Here is an 11,139-nt window from a genome sequence, read left to right on the forward strand (position 1 = left end):
TAAAGACGCAGAGAAAATTCTCTGAAGGAATGCACAAAATGTTTTGTTTTAGCACAAAAATTTGTATTTTGCAATCAAGAGAAGCATGGCACTCTATTGCACTATGATCTCAGAATATCATGTAGAAAAGAGTGAGTTATATATAATCTGAGGGTGGGAGAAAGTAGGACAAAGGTTGAGAGGTGAAGCCGTCAACATTTGTATTTACCAGAGGTACTAAAGTAAAAAAAATGGATGACTGGATTTTATTATAGGTTAATACAAATCTGAGTTCACCTCCAAATCCTAGTTGCTCCTATGTGATCATGAGGTGTCACTGGGAGTTTGCTACACGGCAGGGTAGACTAACATGACTCTTGCCACCTGGAACAAACTGTCATCCCGAGACGAATACTTGACCACCATCTGTTCCAACGCACAATGACTCACTAATCCTGGACCCCTGTTTGTAATGATCTTAGGATATAGTTGATTTTAGTTATAGGCTGTTTGTCCAGAAACAAATACTGTGAGTGAGGCCATTGGTTGCCCACGAGGCTGACTTAGTTGTAAGTATCAGGAGCCACTGGTGTTGTTCTAGTATCCCTGCAGAATTCTGTAATGGCTCAGTGTTGTGCAAACACCTCTCCATTTGTCATGATAATGGAATGAAGAGAAGTACCTTATGGGGATAAACCTAGAAGACGCTTTTATATGATTACATCACAGGTGATAGATGCTAGCAATTTTGCTTATTATGAGAACAGTTCTCCAAAGAGAATTCCTGATGTATTTTTTTGCAATTGCTATTTTCTAAATGTATACAAATATAACTAATATTATATAATAAATATAAATAAAAAAGTTAAGAATAGTCAAGAGGGACCTCACATTTGCCTGAATGAGCAAACTGGAATTTGTGCATATTTGCTCAGGCCTTGTTTTCATTAAAGGACGACTGGGCAGACTGAGAGAAAGAGAGCTATTCTGGGAAAATATTTACTATGTTCATTGTGTTTGCCATTGTGACCTTTGGAATAAATTATTGAAGGGTGCAGAAGCAGAGATCAGAAATAATAGTCCTTAAAATTGGAATAGCAAGCCTGGAAAGATGGCTCGGGAGTTAGAAACACCTGCTGCTGTTTCAGAAGGCCCATGATTCCCGGTACCCACATGGTGGCTCAGGACCACCTTGAACTCTAGCAGCAGGGAATCTGGCCTACAAGTGCTTCAGACACTCATGAGATGCATAGACATACATTCAGGCAAAACACTCATACATACAAATAGAAAGTTGGTATTGCACATAGATAACCCGAGATAAAGGAAATCCCAATATTTCTAAAGCTTGCTGTACCTGTATTCTTTTTTTAACATTTATTTTGTGTGTATATATGTTTATGCATGTAGATGGATGGACATGTGTATGCGCCAGCATACATGTGGAGATTAAAGGAGAGCTTTTGGGAGTAGATTTTTCTCCTTCTATCATGTAGGTTTCATGAATTAAACTCAGGTGTCTGGGTTGGCTGCAAATGCTTTTACCGACTAAGCCATGTTGCTAGCTCCCGGTACCCATTTCTTAAAGCTAAGGTCATGGGGTAAGGGCAAGTTTGATACTAACCCTAGCATCGAGTTGTGAAGATGCTGAGGCCACAATGGGTATAATTCAGAAATGTTACCTTAACATCTATATGACCCCATTAATTTTGAGGGCTAATTTTACCAAGAAGATTTCAAAGGTTCTTCTAGAACTGGAGGTAGGCTGATTACGCAGTATTCTGTTCTATGTTGTCCTATACATGAATATACATGTATAATGAATACTTATAAGACTGAGTCAATGTCACTGAACAAATATTTAATATTTGTATATACTAAACATTATGAATGGTGCAGGGGAAAAATCAATGAGGCATGGTGCTGCTACATGGCTCTTGCTCACTAAGCAAATTACTTCTTGCTCTTTGTTTTGGAGATAAGTTGGTCTCAAACTGATGATCCTCTTGTTTCAGCCTCCCACGTGCTGAGGTTTTAGGTGTGTACCACCACAACCCGGCTATGACAATGATTCCTCCTCTCCTCTCCTCCCCTCCCCTCCCCTCCTCTCCTGTTCTTCTGCTCCTCTTCCCTTCCCTCCCTCCCTCCCCTCCCTCCTCCCTCCCTCCCTCTTCTTTTAGTTTTTTGAGACAGTGTCTCTCCATGTAGACCTGGTTGCATTGGAACTCACTATGTGCACTAGACTGGGCTTGAACTCACAAAGATCTACCTACCTGTGTCTGCCTCCCCCATGTTAGGATCAAAGTAATGTCCTGCCACATCTTGCTATAATGAGGATTTCTACCGGGTCTACTCTAAATCTAATATATATATAGTGCAACACTGTCATTTTTTAAAAACTATACTGTTGTGTTTAATTCTATAATAACTGAGCACGTTGTTGACAAGCTTGACATTTCATCACATTATAACAACGAAAAACTTAAAAAAAAAAACCAAAGGCACAAGATACAAAGCAAGGAGCAAAGCTAGTCCAACTCTACATACAGATTCTTCCTGTACAGCTATTGATACATTGTTTCCACTTTCTGTAAGGAATCACCAGTTCACAAGGGTAAACAGAAAACCCTCCTAAGTGTGTACTGAATCAGCTCTGAGTGAAGAGCCTATCCCAAGGCTGTCTTGTATCTGACGAAGCTTTTCTCTGCAATGGGGATTTGAACTAGGCCTTGACAGACAGGAGTTTTATGAGCAGAGAGGAGGAGGCATGCTGATGATCACTCAGCTCTTAAATTAGACAGATGACAATCCTTATACTAAACAAATGTCATCCCTGCTTATGGGATCTTGCCTTTGTAAGCCTCAGTCTATGCTAGTTGGAGCAAGTGTCCCTGACCGCCTCAATTTTATTCATTACTGAGACTTTAATAGATTACATTTTGTTTCTTGATTTATTTTGTGTGTATATGTGTGGGTGCCCGTGGGCCAGAACATGGTTATGGAGGTCAGAGACAGTTTGTGGAGGTTGACTTTCTCTTACTGAATGGCTCCTAGGGATTAGATTTCAGGCTTGGCAACAGCCTTGTACCTTTACCCACAGAGCCATCTTACCAGAAGTTTGTGTTCAAAGGGAATACCTTAGTCTCAGTCTCTCTCTTTATCCCACCTCTCTCTGTGTGTGGCACAAACACATGAGTGTGTGACCCTGAGAACATATGCAGACAGCTCAGGGTGAATTCTGGTATTTTCCTTTGTTGCTCTCTTGTTTTTGCTGAACTCATCCCACTGTTTCAGCTAACCTAGCTCCTGTTTGGCCAGCAAGTTCCTGGGATCCTCCTGTTTCTGCTTCCTCCTCCCAGTGGTAGGATTAATGTTGCTCTTTTAAAACATGGTGTTGGGGATTCGAACTCAAGTTCTCATGCTGGGACAGCAAACACTCTTGTCTACTAAATCATCTCCCTAGCTCCCAGCATTCTTTTGACTAGCGCTTGCCATTGATTTAAAGACTGCTTGACATAAGGAAAGAAGGTCTCTGTTTGCACCCATGACAGGATGCTCTGTGCAGGTGGGTGTAGCTGAGCTTTGCTACTTTGTCTGTTCTTTATCCGGCCCCTCCATTTCACCCACTAACATTAGACAGGAAAGAAACAAGGATAGAGGGGAGAGAGGAATCAGAAAAATCCCCGAATCTACTTTCTTTCCTTTTGTTTATTCTTGGGCCAGGGCTACTAACAAGCCACAACCAACCTCCCCAAATGACCAACAACCACACTCTTCCCTATCTGGGCTCAAGCATTTATATACCTCTGAAAGGCTCCCAGAATCCTAAATGTCATACACCAGCAGACACTGTCCACAGCAGTGCAAAACCAGGCCTCTGCTAGAGCATGAGGCAAGTCATAGTCAGCTGCTGTGGACAGTCCAAAGCAGCTACACATCGCTATACCTGGGAATAAAATGAAAAAAAAAACCAACCATATTATTATAATAGTTCTGTGTTTTTTAAAGAAACCAAAATTTCAGAATTCTCACTAACGGTGGAGACAGACATCTTTCCACCGTATGCTTCTGGAAGATGCGGCCACCATGGCAACAGTGACATCCTCCAGATTGCTGTTGTTCATCCTTTACAGAGCTCACCGATTCTCACAGCGGGGCATTTATGAGCGGAACTGCTTCTCTCTTCAGGTGTTTTGTTCATGTCCTTATTAATTGCAGCCTAACTTTAGAGGTACCAGCAGAACGAGCCGCTTGCTGTAATCATTAGTTTGAAATGCTTAAATATCATCCGCTAGTATGCATTTTGTATCTCAAGGTTTAAAAAGAAATGTTCACCTAAGAGCTGAAAAAAAAAAAAAGAAGTAGCAACAGCAGTTTTTTCCAAGAAACATCGGGTTCCCACAGTTAATTAGCTAATACAGTACTTGTAAAGCACTTAGAAAACGAAATGTAATGAAGAGTCGCCTCCGTGATCAGCTCCGATAGGCGTAATCACAGCAGAAGGTCACAGACCAGCCGCTTTGCTACTCTGGAGCAAGATTCCTCTTCTCTCCTTTACTGTAGGCATGTCTTTAGAAGAAAACACACGGACTGAATTTATTTTCTCGGGTGGTTTCAGTGTTTCCTGCCTGGGGGCTCTGCGAGTTCATTTTTGCTCGGGTTTTCCGGTCTGGACTTGTGAACACGCCTCTCTCCTTCGGATCCCGGGCTTTTCTCAGTGCTAAGTTTGTGAGCTGTAGGATAGCTGTGCACAGCTGTGTACCGACCCACCGAAGGCACAGCTCATTTTAAACCCAACTCTTCTTTTACACCTTCGTACAAATGTTCCTTCTCATTTCATTGTCATCTAAAGATGTGTGTTCCCGTCTTTCCTTGTGCCTTCTGTCCCTCATTGTCTAGGACTTACTAGACCCCAAGCTTTTGTGATTCGTGCCCTCTTTCCAGAGACTTCAGTGTTGAGCTAGGTCCTCTGGCCACTTGTCAATTCTTTTGCTTCTTTTGTTTGCGTAAACATGGTCTTATATTCGTAAGACACCATAAACAACCAAAGGAGTTTGCTTCTTTGAGCGAGAAATTACGTTTGAAGCTGCGAGCTGCCGCCTCATATACTATGAATGGGATTTGCTGCCGTTGTGTTTTTGAGTGATGTGAATACTTTTAAGATTCTACCCTAACTGGAAGTCCTGACTAAGAAAGTCATTTATGGTATAGGGATAATGATAATGACTTTTTTCATTTGTGAATTATTTATTTTGCAATCAATTCAGGCTGGCATACTGTTTAAAATTCTATAGCAAAGACTCATGTTTTTAAAAAACTATTTTAAATTTCCACATTATTTATTCAATAGGGTTCAGCAATGTAGGAGAGGGATAATGACTTTACGTTCATGGAGCTCACAGTTTTAGACCTGTTATGTACAGGAGATATATCTATCTATCTCTATCTCTATCTCTGTATCTATCTCTGTATCTCTGTATCTCTGTATCTCTGTATCTCTGTATCTATCTATCTATCTATCTATCTATCTCTATCTCTATATCTATCTATCTATTTATATATCTATATATCTATATCTATATCTATATCTATATATCTGGTTTTCTTTTGGGATGGGGGAAGAAAGGGTTTTGGTATGGAGGTTAAGCTGATCAAAAACTTCCACCTCAGTCTTTCCCCTACTTAATTACCTCTGCATAGTGTTGGGACACAGGCTTATACCATCAAGCCTGGCCTGGCTAATGTTTTCTTTTGAATTTCCCTTTTCTTTTTTGGTATTTTGAGCTAGGATCTCACTCTGTACTTTGTAGCCCAGGCTGGCCTCAAATATATGGTGATCTTCTGGCTTCAGTATCCTGATGGCTGTAAGCATGTCCTACGATGAGCAGCAGTATACTTAGAACAAAACCAAAACCAGAAAGCCAAAAGCTTACCCTTTTAAATTTCTTGTAAAAAGTTGTTTTCATTTAAATATTTCCATGCGATACTGCGACACACACACACACACACACACACACACACACGCGCGCGCGCGCGCGCGCGCGTGCGCGTGCATTTTATTTTTTACTTATTTTCTTTATATACATTCACCGACACCCCCCTCTTGTGGGTGCCTCCCTCAGGGTATCCCCTGATCCTGGCACTTCAAGTCTACCACGCGATATATTTTGATCATGTTTTTCCTTCCTCCAACTCCTCCCAGATCTGTCCTATCTCCTTGCCCACCTACCTTTATGTTCTTACTTTCTCTTCAAAAATACCCCCACAAAAATACAAAACAAAATTAACAAACCATCCAACAAACAAACATGGAATTTGCTTTGTTGGCTAACTCCTGAAGGATGTGGGGCCTGCTTTGAGTGTGGGTAGCGTTCTTAGTGACACTCCCTTGGAGAAAGCTGATTTTCCTTTAGAGGTGGAACCCTGTGTCCACTCTCCAATCTCATGCTAGGACCCTGTCTGGCTGGGACCTGTGCAAGTCTTGTGCACCTTACTAGTTGTGCCTCCCTCCCTCCTTCCCTCCTTCTCTCTCATCCCCTGTCTGTCTTGCTGCCTCTTTCTCTGCGGTCTTTTGCATTTTTCCTGACTACATCAATCTATTCACTCAGATGCAGCTTCTACTTTACCATTTACCTTGGAAGTTGCTATTGCTCGAGGCAGGATTTCATGTAATTCAGGCTGGCCTTGAACTTGTTCTGTAGCTAAGGGTGTCCAGGACCCCCCCCTTTTTTTGGCCCTGAGTAATTTTTTAATGCCCACTGGTGATGAGTGTCTGTAGACACAATAGGAAGGATTAAAATTTTGTCAAAAAACAAATCTTTTTAATTTTCCAGAAATAAAATTTTAGAATATTAAAAACTTTGAAAAACAAACAAACCCCTCCAATCAAATGGACTAGAGAAGAAAAGAAAAATAGGAGAGAAAAGAAAGTATTGTATTGGGCTAAGATATCCAAAAAATAGAATTTTGAAGAGGAGAAGAGAGAATCCAGGGGAAGAAATCGTTAGTTTCTGGAGAGAAGGAACCACTATGCACACTGGGGTTCAAGACCTCCCTTCCTTCACCCAGATGGGTTCTGGAGTTGAGAAGACTCAGAGAGGACACAAATGCTGGCAGCATTCTCAGTTGAGAATAAGGATATTCTCCAGGATGATTAGTCCCTCTCAACAAAACAGTGTCTGCACTGTGACTTCTGTGGTGCCACTCAGTGTACTGTGCAGGTGGTAGTAGACACTGGGTGGCATCCAGTAGACACAGAATTGTGGAGGCCTCCATGTTCTCTAGCTGTGAGACGTGCAGAGTCTCTGTCATCCGTCTCACCCCTTCCTCTAGATCTTACCACTGAGCTCCTCTGCCCTCTGAGGATCCCTGGCATTTAAGGAATTTATGCATCTCAAGAAAAGGACTTGTTTTCACGAGCTTTCTTAGAGTGCATTCTTCTGACTTTTTGGTTATCTTCCCAATTTGTATCCTTCTGCTGCTTCTTTGGACTCTCTTTGGGAAGCACAGTGAATTAGGACCCCTACCCAAACCCCACTCTCAGACCATCACTATTGAAGCAAATGGCTCCTTAATTCATCACTGGGAATTGCATTTTAGAGTTTAGTATTGAGAACACATACCTGGATTCTGCTTTGATTGACTGAGAGTTTTGCCATGCATCTCAGAGTACCTTTGGCTTACTGTTTAGTATAGACTATATGAAACTTGGAATCCTTTTACCTGAGCATTGGGGAGCATAGAAAATAGTTAAAAAACCTGGGACCTCACTTGAATCGGGCTGTTTCTTTAGAAACTTGGATACACAGTGCACACACACACTCCCATCTCTGGCCTGTTAAGAGCAAGCTGACTCCATTTTTTTTCTCTTTTGGACCTTCTTTTAAATCTTATTTTCATTTTGTGTATATGAAGTGTGTGTGTGTGTGTGTGTGTGTGTGTGTGTGTTTGTTTATGTGTGTGCTGGGTCTCTTCCTTCATTGTTTTCTACTGTATTATTTGAGACAGGTTCACACATTGAACTGATCTCACTGGATAGGGTGTCAGACTCAAGAGTTCCAGGTGTCTGCCTGTCTCTGCCCCTTTCTCTCTCCAGCGCAGATATTATGTAACAGTGTTGCTGAGCCTGACTTTTTATGTGAAGGCTGAAGACCTGAACTAGTGTCCTCATGTATACCTGGCAAGCACTTTACTAACTAAGCCACCTCCCTGGGACCAACCAGGAACTTCTGATCCTTCTAAGAGCTCCGATTATAGGTGTGTGCCAACATACCATTTTATACAGTTTTGTGGATCCATCTCAGGGATTTATGCAGGCTAGAAAAGTGCTCTATCACCTGAGCTATTAGTATACCCCCCAAACTGCTCCACTGTACAATTGTTTTTTAATTTAATTTTTATATCATCATGATCAACATTAATGATAACAACAACAACAACAATAAAAATAATAACTTTTTATTTTGGGGACAGTGTTTCTTTGCATAGCCCTTGTTGTCTTGGAAATCACTCCATAGACCAGGCTGGCCTCAAATTCAGACATTTGCCTGACTCTTCTTCCTCCAAAATGCTGGCTTTAAAGGTGTTGACCACAATGCTCAACTTTATTATTACCATTATCATTCTTCTTCTTATTATTAGTGTATGTGTATGTTTGTGTTTGTGTGTGTGTGTGCGTGTGTGTGTGCATGTATGTGTGTGTGTGTGTGTGTGTGTGTGTGTGTGTGTGTATGTGTATGTGTGAATGTGTACCAAGGAGTGGTGGGTGGTGGTTTGAAGATAGCTTGTGGGAATCAATTTTGTTTTTCTAGCATGTGGGTCCCAGAGATTGCATCACCAGGGTCGGAGGCAGGAGCCTTTATCTGTTGAGCCATGTTACTAGTCTATTGTGCAATCTTAAAATCAACATCTGTCACCTCAAATGTGTAATTTATTTATAGTGCAAACATTAAAAATCCATGGTGAGATCTATCATCTATCTTCTATCTATCTATCTATCTATCTATCTATCTATCTATCTATCTATCTATATCAATCTATCTATCTATCTATCTATCTATCTATCTATCTATCTATCTATCTATCCATCTATATCAATCTATCTCCTATCTATCTATCTATCTATCTATCTATCTATCTATCTATCTATCTATCTATCTATTATCTATTGTATTCCTAGCTGCAAGCATCAACACATTTCTAAAAACGATATACATTCTGCATATTTACAGTCTGTACTGACTTCCCATTGGGATGAGAAGGTCAACCATGACTCTCCCACCATTCTTCGTCATATTCTGAGTTCATTAGTCATGCTATCATTATTAGATTTGTAACAGGTACATTCTGTTCCTTGCCCACAATTCCTTCTTTTTAACCTTGGTTCAGTGTTTACTAAGTTCAAAGCTTCCCACTGACTTCCATGATACAAAACATTTCCGTTCCACTGTGTGAGGTGTTCCACCTCATTGTCGTGAGAACTGTCACGAAGCAGTTTTCTGGAGGAGGACTGTAGCCGAGTGCTTCAGGGATGACATTCGCCTCTTCTGCTTTCCCTCTTGAGCTCATTAAGTACACTTATTGGTTAATGTCCTTCTGCTTAGCATCTGTCTTAGCATCAAGAACACATTTTTATAAGCCCGCCATCCTTCTGCAAGTTCTGCACTCACCCAGCCTGTGGAACATACTGGATCTTGATGACTACCCTTAAACTAATTCTTAACTCTGTGGCAGCCATTCTCAGAAAAAGCTGTTACACAATTAGGCTGCAGAATATTGCCACTTTTATAAGGTCCATGGCTTAAACATCTTTGTCGTGCTTTATGATAAGCAGAGATCTCAGACCCTTAGATTTTGGCAGCCGCCTCAGACTCTTTGGCTGTCTCTGAATTGCATGACTTCTTTCTTTTCAGACAATACCCTGAGAAGAATGACCCAACTCCGGCTTCAGCATTCCACAGACAAGGACCATAGTATTCTGGCTAAAGATCTTTTCATTGTGGAAAAATTTTACATTGAGCGACTCTGCCATTGTGACTCCTACCCATTAGCGGTCACAATGGGAGTGTGTGTACTTCACCCTTCTTGAGAGTCTTTCAACAAATTAAGGGTTATGTCTATCTCAGTTCTTTTCCATTCACATTTTTCTTTTGTGAACTGTATTTTGAAGTATGACTTTGAGGAAATACATAATATGAAATCCTTAACAAAATCTCATTCTTTTTTATTTTTAAAAAACCCAATATGTCTTATAATTACCATGCTTCTGCTTTGAGAATGTTATGGGAGTAACCTATGAATATGGATTGTGTATGAGTCACACTATTGCATGCAAATTCATTTGTTCTAATAATATGTGTATATTTATAATACACTTTCCTCACTTAATGAGAAGATGCCATCAATGGTGGCCAAATGAAAATGTTGGGGACTGATTTTATGTGCCAAAGAGAAATACTCTCTACCCTTTTAGATGAAACATATTCATGGGAGAAAAGGCAGAGCAGTGTATGTGGTAATGAAAGTTTTATGTGGCACAGGGCACTGGGATACCTTGTAGAAAGAACAGAGAACATCCCAAAGGAATGGCTGGGCTCAGAGGCTTTTATACCATTTGGACAAGAGTGAAGATCTTAAAAAGAATGAAAAGACAAAGGGAAGGCATCTGAGCTTTGAGTTGAATTATAGGAAGGCTAACATGGAAAAATAATGTCAGGCCATTGCAAGTTACATGGATGGATCCTTTTGTTGGCTTTCTGTGCCCTCTAGTCTTTTCCTGATGTGAAATGGAGTATCTTGGAAACCCTCTCTCAAGAGAATCAGTGATCTGGTTTCAGGGAGATCTAGCAGGACAGCCTATTTTTAATGGATAACTGTCAACTGAAAATAATCCTAGAATGTCATATTTGGGGGATGGTGAACTAGGCTATAGAATGCCCTAGACAAAACAAAGCTTGTGACACAGTAGGAAAATGACACACTAGACAGTGGGCCCAGAGTACCAAGGCACATGGGGAGGACAGGCTCCTGCACACTGCCATAGAGGGTAAGGGAGAAGAGCACAGGGTGCTCACTCCATCTAGAGTAGGAAACAGGGTAGAAGCAAGTAAAAGTTGCTTCTTTATATTTTAATGATTTTATGCCATTAAAACACTGTAGGTT

At 40.8% G+C, this 11,139-nt stretch overlaps 1 protein-coding gene across 2 annotated transcripts in view; it reads left to right on the forward strand.

Annotated features, from left to right (window-relative positions):
- Mettl4 (methyltransferase 4, N6-adenosine) overlaps window positions 1–10,182 on the forward strand; it is a 122,443-nt gene extending 112,261 nt beyond the window's left edge. For both annotated transcript variants that reach the window (XM_087566537.1, XM_087566542.1), the window contains exon 10: window positions 9,891–10,182. The gene's annotated coding sequence lies outside the window, so the exon portion shown is untranslated. The remainder of the gene's footprint in view (window positions 1–9,890) is intronic.
- Window positions 10,183–11,139: the final 957 nt, after the last annotated feature.

The sequence above is a fragment of the Rattus norvegicus genome, chromosome 9 (genome assembly GCF_021556685.1).
Source record: "Rattus norvegicus strain SHRSP/BbbUtx chromosome 9, alternate assembly SHRSP_T2T, whole genome shotgun sequence".
NCBI classification, from domain to species: Eukaryota; Metazoa; Chordata; class Mammalia; order Rodentia; family Muridae; genus Rattus; species Rattus norvegicus.